Below are 16,065 nucleotides of genomic sequence, written 5' to 3' on the forward strand. Positions count from 1 at the left end.
TTATTTCCTTTTTTTGTTTGTTTTTATTCTCTTTCGTTGTTGCTGTTGTTGTTTTGGTTTGGAGAGTGCTTTTTGGAAGTCTTAAAGGGGCAGGACAGGACACTTAGACCAGAGGCAGGGAATCTGGGGATCTCTGGGCTCTCTAACCCCCTGGGCAACAGGGAGCACAGAGGCCCCTTACAGAGATAAAGAGCCTCCTGGCCACTCCCCCTCCAATGGGGATCCACCATTTTGGAGGAGTAGCCCCAGCCAAGCGATGCCCACAGCAACAGCAGAGATAAAGTCCATAGCAAACGGGCAGGTAGCAGAAGCCCTGTCTACTCACAGCTGCCAAGCATAGGCCACTAGAGGTCTCTATTCTCCAAGGAGAGGAAGGCCAAAAACCAACAAGAAGGAAAGCTCTTCCAGCGGTCACTCATACCAGCTCTGTAAACTATCTCCATCACAATAAAAAAGCAAAACTACAGGCAGACAAAGATCACAGAGACAACACCTGAGAAGGCGACAGATCTAACCAGTCCTCCGGAAAAAGAATTCGAAATAAAAATCATTAACATGCTGACAGAGATGCAGAGAAAAATGCAAGAGCAATGGGATGAGATACAGAGAAAAATGCAAGAGCAATGGGATGAAGTCTGGAGGGAGATCACAGATGTCAGGAAGGAGATTACAGAAGTGAAACAATCCCTGGAAGGATCTATAAGCAGAATAGATAAGATGCAAAAGGCCATTGAAGGAATAGAAACCAAAGAACAGGAACGTATAGAAGCTGACATAGAGAGAGATAAAAGGATCTCCAGGAATGAAACAACACTAAGAGAACTACGTGACCAATCCAAAAGGAATAATATTCGTATTATAGGGGTACCAGAAGAAGAAGAAAGAGGAAAAGGGATAGAAAGTCTCTTTGAAGAAATAATTGCTGAAAACTTCCCCAAACTGGGGGAGGAAATAATCGAACAGACACGGAAATACACAGATCCCCCAATAGAAAGGATCCAAGAAAGACAACACCAAGACACATAATAATTAAAATGGCAAGGATCAAGGACAAGGAAAGAGTTTTAAAGGCAGATAGAGAGAAAAAGTTCACCTTTAAAGGAAAACCCATCAGGCTAACATCAGACTTCTCGACAGAAATCCTGCAGGCCAGAAGAGAATGGCATGATATATTTAATGCAATGAAACAGAAGGGCCTTGAACCAAGGATACTGTATCCAGCACGACTATCATTTAAATATGATGGCGGGATAAAACAATTTCCAGACAAGCAAAAGCTGAGGGAATTTGCTTCCCACAAACCACCTCTACAGGGCATCCTACAGGGACTGCTCTAGATGGAAGCACTCCTAAAAAGAGCACAGAACAAAACACACAACATATGAAGAATAGAGGAGGAGGAATTAGAAGGGAGAGAAGAAAAGAATCTCCAGACAGTGTATATAACAGCTCAATAAGAGAGCTAAGTTAGGCAGTAAGATACTAAAGAAGCTAACCTTGAACCTTTGGTAACCACGAATCTAAAGCCTGCAATGTCAATAAGTACATATCTCTCAATAGTCACCCTAAATGTAAATGGACTTAATACACCAATCAAATGACACAGAGTAATAGAATGGATAAAATAGCAAGACCCATCTATATGCTGCTTACAAGAAACTCATCTCAAAACCAAAGACAAGCACAGACTAAAAGTAAAGGAACAGAAAAACATATTTCAGGCAAACAATAGCGAAAAGAAAGCAGGGGTTGCAGTACTAATATCACACAAAATAGACTTCAAAACAAAGAAAGTAACAAGAGATAAAGAAGGATACTACATAATGATAAAGGGCTCAGTCCAACAAGAGGATATAACCATTCTAAATATATATGCACCCAACACAGGAGCACCAGCATATGTGAAACAAATACTAACAGAACTAAAGAGGGAAACAGACGCAATGCATTCATTTTAGGAGACTTCAACACACCACTCACCCCAAAGGATAGATCCAGCAGGCAGAAAATAAGTAAGGACACACAGGCATTGAACAAGACACTAGAAAAGATGGACCTAATAGATATCTATAGACCTCTACATCCAAAAGCAACCGGATATACATTCTTCTCAAGTGCACATGGAACATTCTCCAGAATAGACGACATACTAGCTCACAAAAAGAGCCTCAGTAAATTAGAAAAAATTTAAATTCTACTAACCAATTTTTCAGCCCACAAAGGTATAAAACTAGAAATAAATTCTACAAAGAAAACAAAAAGGCTCACAAACACATGGAGGCTTAACAACATGCTTCTAAATAATCAATGGATAAATGAAAAAATCAAAATAGAGATCAAGGAATATATAGAAACAAATGACAACAACAACACAAAGCCCCAACTTCTGTGGGATGCAGCGAAAGCAGTCTTAAGAGGAAAGTATATAGCAATCCAGGCACACCTGAAGAAGGAACAATCCCAAATGAATAGTCTAACATCACAATTATTGAAACTGCAAAAAGAAGAACAAATGAGGCATAAAGTCAGCAGAAGGAGGGACATAATAAAGATCAGAGAAGAAATAAACAAAATTGAGTAGAATAAAACAATAGCAAAAGTCAATGAAACCAAGAGCTGGTTCTTTGAGGAAATAAAATAGATAAGCCTGTAGACAAACTTACTAAGAGAGAAAGAGAATCAACAGAAATCAACATAATCAGAAATGAGAATGGAAAAATCACAAGAGACATCACAGAAATACAAAGAATGATTAAAGACTACTATGAAAACCTATATGCCAACAAGCTGGAAAACCTAGAAGAAATGGACAACTTCCTAGAAAAATACAACCTCCCAAGACTGACCAAGGAAGAAACACAAAAGTTAAACAAACCAATTACGAGCAAAGAAATTGAAATGGTAATCAAAACTTACCCAAGGGCAAAACGCCAGGGCCGGACGGATTTACCTCGGAATTCTATCAGACACAATGAGAAGACATAATACCCATTCTCCTTAAAGTGTTCCAAAAAACAGAAGAGGAGGGAATACTCCCAAACTCATTCTATGAAGCCAACATCACCCTAATACCAAAACTAGGCAAAGACCCCACTAAAGAAGAAAATTACAGACCAATATCCCTGATGAATGTAGATGCAAAAATACTCAATAAAATATTAGCAAACACAATTCAACAGTATATCAAAAGGATCATACACCATGACCAAGTGGGATTCATTCCAGGGATGCAAGGATGGTACAACATTCGAAAATCCATCAACATCATCCACCACATCAACAAAAAGAAGGACAAAAACCACATGATCATCTCCATAGATGCTGAAAAAGCATTTGACAAAATTCAACATCCATTCATGATAAAAACTCTCAGCAAAAGGGGAATAGAGGGCAAGTACCTCAACATAATAAAGGCCATATATGATAAACTCACAGCCAGCATTTTACTGAACAGTGAGAAGCTGAAAGCATTTCTTCTGAAATTGGGAGCCAGACAGGGATGCCCACTCTCCCCACTGTTATTTAACATAGTACTGGAGGTCCTAGCCACAGCATTCAGACAAAACAAAGAAATACAAGGAATCCAGATTGGTAAAGAAGAAGTTAAACTGTCACTATTTGCAGATGATATGATACTGTACATAAAAAACCCTAAAGACTCCACTACAAAACTACTAGAACTGATATCAGAATACAGCAAAGTTGCAGGATACAAACTTAACACACAGAAATCTGTAGCTTTCCTATACACTAACAATGAACCAATAGAAAGAGAAATCAGGAAGACAATTTCTTTCACAATTGCATCAAAAAGAATAAAATACCTAGGAATAAACCTAACCAAAGAAGTGAAAGACTTATACTCTGAAAACTACAAGTCACTCTTAGAGAATTTAAAGGGGACAGTAATAAATGGAAACTCATCCCATGCTCATGGCTAGGAAGAATTAATATCATCAAAATGGCCATCCAGCCCAAAGCAATATACAGATTTGATGCAATCCCTCTCAAATTACCAGCAACATTCTTCAATCACCTGGAAAAAATAATTCAAAAATTCATATGGAAACACCAAAGACCCCGAATAGCCAAAGCAATCCTGAAAAAGAAGAATAAAGTAGGGGGGATCTCACTCCCCAACTTCAAGCTCTACTACAAAGCCATAGTAATCAAGACAATCTGTACTGGCACAAGAACAGAGCCACAGACCAGTGGAACAGATTAGAGACTCCAAAAATTAACCCAAACATATATGGTCAATTAATATTCGATAAAGTAGCCATGAACATACAATGGCAAAATGACAGTCTCTTCAACAGATGGTGCTGGCAATACTGGAAAGCGACATGTAGGAGAATAAAACTGGACCATTGTCTCACCCCATATACAAAGGTAAACTCAAAATGGATCAAAGACCTGAATGTAAGTCATGAAACCATTAAACTCTTGGAATAAAACATAGGCAAAAACCTCTTAGACATAAACATGAGTGACCTCTTCTTGAACATATCTTCCCGGGCAAGGAAAACAACAGCAAAAAGGAGCAAGTCGGACTACATTAAGCTGAAAAGCTTCTGTACAGTGAAGGACACCATCAATAGAACAAAAAGGAACCCTACAGTATGGGAGAATATATTTGAAAATGACAGATCCAATAAAGGCTTGACATCCAGAATATATAAAGAGCTCACACACCTCAACAAACAAAAAACAAATAAACCAATTAAAAAATGGGCAGAGGAACTGAACAGATAGTTCTCTAAAAAAGAAATACAGATGACCAACACACACATGAAAAGATGCTCCACATCGCTAATTATCAGAGGAATGCAAATTAAAACTACAATGAGGTATCACCTCACACCAGTAAGGATAGCTGCCATCCAAAAGACAAACAACATCAAATGTTGGCGAGGCTGTGGAGAAAGGGGAACCCTCCTACACTGCTGGTGGGAATGTAAATTAGTTCAACCATTGTGGAAAGCAGTATGGAGGTTCATCAAAATTCTCAAAACAGACCTACCATTTGATGCAGGAATTCCACTCCTAGGAATTTACCCTAAGAATGCAGCAATCAAGTTTGAGAAAGACAGATGCACCCCTATGTTTATCGCAGCACTATTTACAATAGCCAAGAATTGGAAGCAACCTAAATGTCCATCGGTAGATGAATGGATAAAGAAGATGTGGTACATATACACAATGGAATACTACTCAGCCATAAGAAGTGGAAAAATCCTACCATTTGCAGCAACATGGATGGAGCTGGAGAGTATTATCCTCAGTGAAATAAGCCAAGTGGTGAAAGAGAAATACCAAATGATTTCACTCATCTGAGGAGTACAAGAACAAAGGAAAAACTGAAGGAACAAAACAGCAGCAGAATCACAGAACCCAAGAATGGACTAACAGGTACCAAAGGGAAAGGAACTGGGGAGGATGGGTGGGCAGGGAAGGATAATGTGGGGGAAGAAGAAGGGGAGTTTTAAGATTAGCATGCATGGGGGGGAGGGAGAAAGGGGAGGGAAGGCTACAAAACACAGAGAGGACAAGTAGTGATTCTACAACATTTTGCTATGCTGATGGACAGTAACCGTAATGTGATTTTTAGGGGGGACCTGATATAGGGGAGAGCATATTAAACATAGTATTCTTCATGTAAGTGTAGATTAAAGATTTAAAAAAAAAGAAAGAAAGAAAGAAAGAAAAGGGGGATTACTCCTTGGTAGGGTAAAACTATTGGTACATCAAAGATTAACACATGCTTTAAATATCCTTAATGTTGATCACTTAAAGGGTGTCAGATGATCAGCTATGGAGGTATTCTTTTCTGATAATATGCCTTTCTCTTAATAAAAAAAAAAAAAAAGCACTTCCTGTGTGCTGACCTCCAATGAGTTCTACACAGTGGTACAGAGGGCATGTCAAAGTGTGGGCAAAGGGTCTGTTTGTTCCTATGCAGAAGATCAAGGCCTAGCTTGGCTACCCAGAAAATGAACTAAGATACAATATGAGGAGGAGCTTCTGGCATTAGCACTCTCTGGAGGACTCGTGCCGGGGGATGATCATCAAAAAGCCTCTACAGGGATCTGGGCGATGCTGCGGTTGTAGCTGCGTCCACCCCACCATTTCCTGGACTTGCCATAAGAATGAGGAGGGAGATGTCTAGGCTGGCATGTGCATGCAGTGAGACAACGAATTTGACCGGATCTGTACTGTTGGAACTCAACCAGGGGTTGGGAGGGGTGCAAGTTGTAGCACTCCAAAATCTTACAACTATAGACTATCTACAGTTAAAAGAACATATGGGATGTGAACCGATCCCAGAAATGGGTTGCTTTAATTTGTCTGATTTCTCTCAGACTGTTCAAGTACAGGTGGGCAATATCCATCATATCATAGACAAATTTTCACAAATGCCTAGGGTGCCTAAATGGTTTTCTTGGCTTCACTGGAGATGGCTGGTAATTATAGATTTGCTTTGTTTATGTCACTGTATTCCTATTATGTTACTATGTGTGCACAAGTTAGTTAGTTGTTTAAAACCTATACATGCTTAAGGTACTCTACAAGAAGATATGTGAAAGAAATGATCAATCCTCCCATGTTTTCTTCCATATGCTACCTCTATAGCTTTTCTTCTTCCTTCCTAATTACAACCCTTAAATAGAATTCGTGCCTCATATCGAATTTACCGAGTATCATAATTTCTCCAGGTGGTAAAGATACCTCAAGACAAATGCTGGGCATAGAAGCCACAGGGCATAAATCTGCAAAGAAGTAAAAAGCTAACCTTTTCAAACAATATGGCTTCTCTCTCACTTACCAACTTTACATTTCTCTGTATGGCCCCGGAAGGTGACTGGTTAGCCAGAGACGGGTGAGATTCCTCAAGGAAGGAACATCCTAAGACAGGCACAGTCACAGAGGGGCCATCAGGTGAGAAATTGGGGAACAACAGTGGTGAAGCTTAGAACCTCACCTCCCCCCCCCCCATTTTGAGAGAAAGCTTCTGCATCCGTGGATGTTTTATTGCCCTTGTCTAGCTTGGATCAGCACAATCTACAGGCACACACCTGATCATCTACAATTGCTCTCTTACAACACTAAACTATGTTTTCTAACTTTATCTTGCACCTACCTACCACTTCAGCATTTTATTAAAAATAAAAATAATAATAATAATAAAGGGAGAAATGTGGGATCCACATATAAATCAAGTATAAAAATCAAACGAATATTCATATTTGACCTGATTGTTTATAGTTCATAATGCGTGATCAAAACCGAAAGTTTCTGTGATGAATGCCCTTTTACTGTTCACCATGTAAGAACTCATTCACTATGTAAGAATTCGTTCACCATGTAAGAACTTGTTCGTTATGCTTCAGAAGATTGGAGACTGATGAGAATTAGGCTTGAGATGGATTAATGATTGTGCATTGAGCATTGACCCCCCTATACAGATTTTTATTGTTGTTAACAACCATTTGATCAATAAATATGAGAGTGCCCTCTCAAAAGAAAAAAAAAACCTGTGTAATTTGTTAAATCATGGAATTTAGCTTTAAAGATACTAATTCTATTGTCTTTACCTGGAGAATCTATCATGGTTAGTATCCATAAAATCTTGCACACGCTGCCTTGATTTCTTTGTTTCTTAGACTGTATATTACTGGGTTTAAAGATGGAGGGAACAGAGTATAGAAAGCAGACACCAAAAAGTCCACAAGATTTGGGGAATCCGGGACTGGCTTCAGATATGCAATGGCACCTGTCACAACAAATCTTGTCACAACTATGAGATGGGGTATACAGATGCAAAAGGCATTTGACCGTCCTTGTAATGATGGCAATCTCAGCACTGTCTTAAATATGTAAACATATGAAAACCCAATGGACACCAAACAGAAAAGTGTGTACATGACACCAACTGTCACACTAACATCAATGGTGAAATGAGTCTCTGAACAAGAGATCTTCAATAGGGAGGGCACATCGCAGAAAAATGGAGGGAGTCTTCTGGAACCACAGAAAGATAAAGAGAAAGTTCCAGCTGAGTATAAGATCCCAAAGATGCTCCCAAGGACCCAGGAGGCAGCTTCTGTCCTCACACAGACTCCCCTGCTCATGACGATGTCATAATGCACTAGGAGAAAGATGGCCACAAAATGGTCATAGGACATGGCTGTCAGGATGAAGAGGTCACATGCGGCAAAGTGAGCCACCAACAGGACCTGTAACAGGCATCCTGGGAAAGAAATGAGGCTCCTGTCAGATACAGAGACCAGAATAAATTTTGGAACTGTGACAGAAATGAGACACGCATCAGTAGATGATAAGTTCCTCAGGAAGAAGTACATGGGGGTGTGGTCCAGGGTGACAAGGATGATGATGATGAGATTCCCCAGGAGAGATGCCATGTAAATGAGCAGGAACAGAAAGGCAGTTTAAACGTGGAGCTCCCTGGAGTCAGATAATTCCAGGAAGAAGAAGTCCGTCAGTGCTGTGAGGCGGGTCATGTTTCCCGGTCTGTTCACACTGTATTCACACTGAACTCATTCTACAAGGGACGTAGGAAGATAAGGACACACATCAGGCTCATGTTTGTCTTCCTTGTAATAATTCCTGTCTCATTCCTGTATGAATTTATCTATTCTGTTTTTATAAGACATGCATTGTGGTTACATGTTAAGTGTGGTTACCAAGTGTGGGTAGGTTTGGGCATTACAATGTGGGTGAAAAATAGGACATTGGAGGAAGTATGAGAAAAACTAATGTTTGTCTACATTACACAAATTCACATTCTAAATATATCCTCTCAGAGGGGAGTTAGTGTCAAGAGTATTAAGAAATAAAGCACAGAATTCTGACTTCTGTGGGAAGAAGCAAATCCCTATATACATGTTAACATTTAAGCCTTCCTCAATTTGCATCCCTAATATGTAAGAACGTGATATATGCTGTTAGTAGATTGAAGAAAGAATACAAAAAATATACTTTTCAATAGGGCCTGATATATTTGTTGAAGAAATCTGTATCTTTATGAAATATATCCTGAATCATTATTTTAATATTCTAAATAAAATCAGTGATACAATGCAATCAATTTAAAAGCCATTCAAATATGTAGAAAGTAATCACTGAATATTTCTTTGTAAAAGGACTTTTAAAAAATATCTGAGATTGTATTTAAGATTCCTGTGAAATTTCCATCTATAAACTGGGTGTATTCCTTATAATGCTTAGTTGTATTCATCAAATTCAAATGTGTGAACCCTCCTTTATCCACAAAAAATAAAAATACTTTTTCATTTAATTTTATGCTAAAATGTATAACACTAATGAAGACAAATGAAATTAATGGTAGAAAGATCGAAAATGTGAGCAGGAATTTAATGACTATAGATTTATTACATTTTGATAAAAATAGTAATAATAGATGATAAATGAAAGAAGAATATGGAATATGGGGGAAAATCTACTGCTTCTCACTCACAATCTGCTTCTACATCTACCCACCCATGTTTTTATCCATGCTCACACAATCTTCCACGTACACTGATTCTCACACTGAATCATATTTTTAGTGTCAAGATGGAATCACAATAAGCAGTTAAACGGTTGAGAGAAAATTGACTCTGTTTAGTAGAAACAGAGCAATGATGAATAGCATCACAATAGCAGAAATGTATCCTACAAAGAGAATTTTTTTAGTATCTGAGACAAATGAAGTAAAGGAAATATTTTATGAAAGCACTATAAAATTATTTAGTTGAATGGAGAAAAATATAACTTCCCATTAATTACAAATGTCAATATCTACAAAATATCTATTGGTCACTACTTTCTCAAAGAAAAAAAATAGGATCTCAAATGAATGACCCAAATGTCAAGCCTTTTCAGATTCTTGAGAGCGGGGAGTAGACAATTATTATGGGTAAGACAGTAACACTTTTAGAAAGTCCATGTTACAAATGTGCCATTCACGGAGTGTTACAGAATTAATTTGTAAGTCAAACCAAGAAGGCTATCAAGGCAATGATGATTTCTCTCCTCATATAAGGACTTCTTTAATTTGACCTCTCTGAGGGAGATTTGCCTGGAGCAGATAAAATGCTGAGATGGAAGCAGTAAAGCATTTACTTTGGAGCTAGGCAACTAGGAAGCAGGGAAACCTGGAGACTTTTAAGGAGCTATTGACAGTGAGGGTCTCTGCCATCCACACAGCACTACTGAACTAGATGTTAGTGAATTTTTACACAATCTTCAAGAAGATACTATAGGTTTTACTACATCCTTAGCCATAAACTCATTGGGTAAATCCTTCTGGAACTGCTTTTTCCCACAGAAATTAGAATTCTGTGCTTTATTTTTTAATACTGTTCACATTAACTGCCCTCTGAGAGGACATATTAAAAATGTGAATTTGTCTAATGTAGACAAATAATAGTTTTTCTAATGCTTCCTCCAATGATCTATTTCTCACCCACATTGCAATGGCCAAACCTACCCACACTTGGCAAATATTAAAGACAGACAAGAGTTAGGGTGGCATATTTGATGCAGGACTAGATGTATTTTTCCAACAAGCATTGAAATAATTTATTTCCTGAGGTAGGAAACTATCATTCCTTTCTTGTGCTAGGTCTTTCTACATTTAAAAATGTCGACACTGGGTTTATGATTCCTGTGAAACATACCTCTCTACACCAGGTTTATGGCTTATTCTATTAATAATACTGATTGTATTCAAGTGTGTGACAGGCACTCTCCTAATTACTTTAAATATTAAATGGTAATCACATTGGAACCCCACAGCAAGACATTTAATTAAGTACTGATATAATCCTATTTTACACAGTTTAAGTGGGCTTTACAATTTTGTTCTTTCTCACACATATAAACAATGAAAAAGATGACTATCTTTGCTATTTATATTTCTTTCAGTTACCATATTATTATTTTCTATTCAAGATTAGTGACAAGTCAATGTTAATTATTTGAGGCTAAGATTTCCTAGTAAGGATGTTTAATGAGATTCTCTTAATGTTTATTGTAAGATTTACATTTATTTCCAGGCCCATGACAAAGGGCGAGGCATTTGCACAGTCCCTGATGGTGTGTGTCAGGACAGTCACAATTCTGGCTCATGCATGACACCCGTTGGGGACACTCTGGGGACAGAGAGTCTGACACTTCCCCCAGAGCCTGCCATTCTATCCTGGCAATCTAAGAGAAAGAAAATCTTGAAGTAAGTAAAGCAAATACTTTTGAGGAAGTTTAGATATTGCATGTCTCAGCTAATTGCTTGACATTTACTTTTTCAAAAACAGAGGATTACTTGAAATAGCTGGTCACACGTAGCTCATGGAGGCTTTTTACCCCCACCTACTTTCCTACAGACTTATGAAGTCCCAGTGCCCCTACTTGTTTGATGATTCAAACTTCTAATGTTCTGCTGATTCCCAGTTCATCTTTTTCTACATAGCTTCTTCATGCCATTATACATGGTATCAGGGAGAAGATAAAGGAGTTGATCTTGTCTGAAGTCCCCCTTTAGTATTTCAAAGAGCATCAAGTAATTTTCAATATGTTACATGTTGTCCTCTGAGAAAACAGTGGAGAAAGAGGCCAGCATAATTCTCTTGGGAACCATGAGTGCATTTCTGTTTGAAAACTTATTAACCTGGAGTGAACAGAGGCATGTGGCTGTGGCATGAATATTTCACTCCTCACACTCTGGCTCCTGAGCTGTGGCCTTTTCTCTGGTGTATCCCTGGGAATATATCCGAGTGGGCTTCCTCACATGGCAAAATAGTGGTGCACATGTGGTTTATTTAATGTTGCATTTTAATCAGGAGTGAATAAATTTTTATGTTCTAAATTATGTGAAGGTTGAGCATATCTATCTATGGTTCTGAGAGTTCCAAAAATTTGGATCTAATGATTTTTGCTCACCATCTTTATCTATATTGCCGTTCATTGTTCCGTCTATGACTTGGAAATCTGCAGTGTGATTTAATTTATTTCCCAATTTGGAACTTTCATGATTCAGATAGAAAAGTTGCTCTAATGCTCCCTCCAAAGCCCTTATCGTGACACTATTAAAATATCCAAAGACAAAATTCACCAAATAAGTCCAACATGGTGTTAGGATGTCAGAACTGGAAAAGGTCTAAAGGTCATTTATTTTTTATACTCTAATTCTGTGGCACAAATACCTATGAAGTCTTTCATTTGGAAAGTATTGAGAATCGCTAACAGATCTTTGACAATTGAAAAAAAAACAGGATATCTTAGAGTAGCAATGTACATCTCACTAATGATGTGGGCATTACACTTATTGATAATGGAAAGAGAATGCATGTAAGAATAAGATATGATATCAAATGACAGAAAGTGGAGTTATAATAAGAAATAGAGAAGGTAGGTATATACTCGATTTGATCACCAGATAGGGGACTAAAGTTTAAAAGCAACTGGGACGTCCAAGGTAGGAGAAAACTGCTGAGAAATTACATATGTTTTATATATGTATATTCTGTATCAATTAAAAATTACTTCCAAGAATTCACCCTACTTAAAAGTGAACATTAAGTCATTCTGTTTTACTATTGCATTTCCTGTAAACATGCTCAGTGACATAAAACCCTGCTGAGTGCCCCTTTCACCTCTGTGTTCCTCAAGCTGTAGATCAAGGAGTTTAGCATTGGGTGATATTCCCATAGAGCATGGAGATGAGTGTGTGTCTGGCTTGAGAGTGTTGACTGGAGGAGGGTCGCATGAAGGTGAATATGGTTGTGCCATAGAACAAACAGACCACCAGGAGGTGGGAGGCACATGTAGAGAAGGCTTTCTGCTTCCCTTCCACCAGCCGGATTTTCAGGATGGCAGATATGATGTAGATATAAGAGATAAAGGGGTTCAGGAAGGCACCAATCCCAAAAATCCCCCTTTCCAGTAATATGAGCATGTCTATCATGGATTTAGATGAGCAGGAGAGGGCCACCAGTGGAGGGATGTCACAGTAGTACTGTTTAACCTGCTGGACTTGCAGAAAGGCAGAAGGTGGACACTGTGTGGAGGAGGGAATTGAGAAACCCTGCTGCCCAGGTCCCAGCTGCCAGCTGGGCACAGTGAGCCTTGGTCATGATGAGGGTGTAATGGAGGGGGAAGCAGATGGCCATGTACTGGTCATAAGCCATGACACTGAGAAGAAAGACCTCAGTCTCTACTATTGTTATCAAGAAGTACAACTGCAAAGCACAGCCCAGGATGGAAATGCTGTGATTACCAGTCAAGAGGTTGTCCAGCATCTTGGGGACAGTAGCTGATGGGCAGAATATGTCTAAGAGGGACACATTGGCCAGAAAGTAATACATGGGTGTATTTTTCTTAGTCTCGATGGCCAAGAGAATGGCCCTGTTTCCCACCAAAGTGACCTGGTAGGTGACAGCAAAGACCACAAAGAGAGGATAGCGCACCTCGGGGAGGACAGAGATCCTCGTGGGGATAAAGTGAGTCATGGTGGTGAGATTGCAGCCATCCATCTCCTCTCTCCACGGGGGTCTTTCTGGAGGGAAGGAAGGCAACAAGCACAGCTTAGATTAAAAAGCCAAGGAACCGAGACATTGATCAACAGCAGGAAGCAACCGAGGAGCGCTAATAAACTTTGGTCTGTGGAGCTGCTTGTCAGTACATTCTTTCCGAAGGCGCCCCTGAAACGATTCAATGACCCTTCCGGTTGTGCCCCATCTCCAGGTGCTTATGATGTTAAAACTTCAGATGTATTTAGAGGACCAGTATCCTTCCAGAAATCACAAAGATTTAAAAAACAGAAAGAATCACAACAGAATCTTAATGTTGACAAAGATACTACCTTTCCTGCCTTAGCAAGAAAATTTAAGACTTCGGGATTAAAGAAGGAATCTCAAAAGAATGATAAAGATTTAAAGACACTGGAAAAAGAGATTCGTGTTCTTGTGCAGGAACGTGGTGCTCAGAACAAGCAGATCCAGGAACTGGAAGCTGAGTTGGAGAAGATGGAAGCAAAGCTAAATGCTGCAGTCAGGGAAAAAACATCTCTCTCTGCAACTAATGCCTCACTGGAAAAACAGCTTATTGAATTAACCAGAACCAATGAGCTGCTAAAATCTAAGTTTTATGAAGATAGTAACCAGAAGAATATGAGAATTCTAAGCCTGGAATTGATGAAACTTAGAAACAAAAGAGAAACAAAGATGAGGAGTATGATGGCTAAAGAAGACAGCATGGAGGCAAAGCTCCAGGTCACCCAGAAGAATCTTGAAGAGTCTCAGGGGAAAATAGCACAACTTGAGGGGAAACTTTTTTGCCTAGAGAAAGAAAAAATTGATGAAAAATCTGAAACAGAAAAGCTCCTAGAATACATCGAAGAAATTAGTTGTACATCAGATCAAGTAGAAAAATACAAACTGGATATTTCTCAATTGGAAGAAAATATGAAAGAGAAGAATCATGAAGTTTTAAGCCTTCAGCAAGCTCTTCAGGAAAATATTGCTTTATTTTCTAAACAAGTGGAGGATCTGAATGCTAAATGTCAGCTGCTTGAAAAGGAAAATGAAGACCTTGTCAACAAGGATAAGGAAAAGGATGACAGTCTAAATTCTGAAATGCAAAACTTAAAGGAGAAGATTATTCTTGAAAAACAAGAACGTGAAAAACTACAACAAAAAGAGTTGCAAATTGATTCACTTCTGCAACAAGAGAAGGAACTGTCTGCCAGTCTTCAGCAGAAGCTATGTTCTTTTTAAGAGGAAATGATTAAAGAGAAGAATCTCTTTGAGGAAGAATTAAAGCAAGCACTGGATGAGCTAGATAAATTACAGCAGAAGGAAGAACAAGCTGAAAGGCTGGTCAAACAGTTAGAAGAGGAAACAAAATCTCAAGCTGAAGAACTAAAACTCCTGAAAGAAAAGCTGAAAGGGAAAGAGGCTGAACTGGAGAAGAGTAATGCTGCTCACTCTCAGGCCTTCCTGCGTTTGCAGGAAAAGTGTAATAGCACAGCGCAAAACCTTGGAGATGTTACTGCTCTGTTTGAAAGCTATTAAGCAATTAACATCTAATGAGATAGAAGATCTTAAGCTGAAGAACTCATCACTTCAGGAAAAAGTAGCTAACTCTGAGGAAAGTGCAGAGGATGTTCAGCATCTGCAACTGAGAGTGCGAATCAAGAATATGCCAAGATGCTTCTAGATCTGCAGTCCAAATCAGCACTTAAAGAGGCAGAAATTAAATAAGTCACAGTTTCTTCTCTTAAAAAAGTAACTGATTTGCAGAATCAACTCAGGCAACAAGAGGAAGACTTTAAGAAGCAGCTGGAAGAGGCAGAGGCAAGAAAATCTGGAAAAGAAAACACAATGGCAGAATTAACTGAGGAAATGAATAAGTGGCGTCTCCTTTATGAAGAACTATATAATAAAACAAAACCTTTTCAGCTACAACTGGATGCATTTGAAGTGTTGGATTCCCCTGAGGAAGGCGCCGCCCCAAATCACTCACCAAAGACGTTTCTTGATGCAACAAGCAAGAGGAATTTATTCAGAAGCCAACTAGCTGGGGTCCAAGTCAGCCCGTTGCAGCGGGTCTCAACGAGGACCCAGAGCACACAAAGCCAGAAGGTTTTATAGCATTTTCAAAAGGGGTAAAATTTTCCATAATCACAATACAGGGTTTTTTCTATAGGCTCATAAATCTTTTGCTGGCGCCACATCCTGGGGTCTGGTTAGATGAGATCACCTTTGGAATGTCTAGGGTGGTTCTAGCAAGATAAGCTAGGCATGTATGATTAACTGATTTACGGTTGGCTAACTAAAGGTCACTACAATTGACACAGGCTGACTAACTTGTTTTTCAAGATTCTAATGATTTTCCTTCTTCTGGCTTAGGGGGTGGTATTTAGGCCTTAAGATGGCTGTACTTATGCTAACTTTTGATTCTTCAGATCTTACATTTCCCCACTTCTCTTTTTGGGGCATTCCAATCATGGAATGTTTGTATCTTCTTGTGAGGTGAGTGAGTGGT

This window comes from Manis javanica, chromosome 14 (assembly GCF_040802235.1).
Source record: "Manis javanica isolate MJ-LG chromosome 14, MJ_LKY, whole genome shotgun sequence".
Classification (NCBI taxonomy): Eukaryota; Metazoa; Chordata; class Mammalia; order Pholidota; family Manidae; genus Manis; species Manis javanica.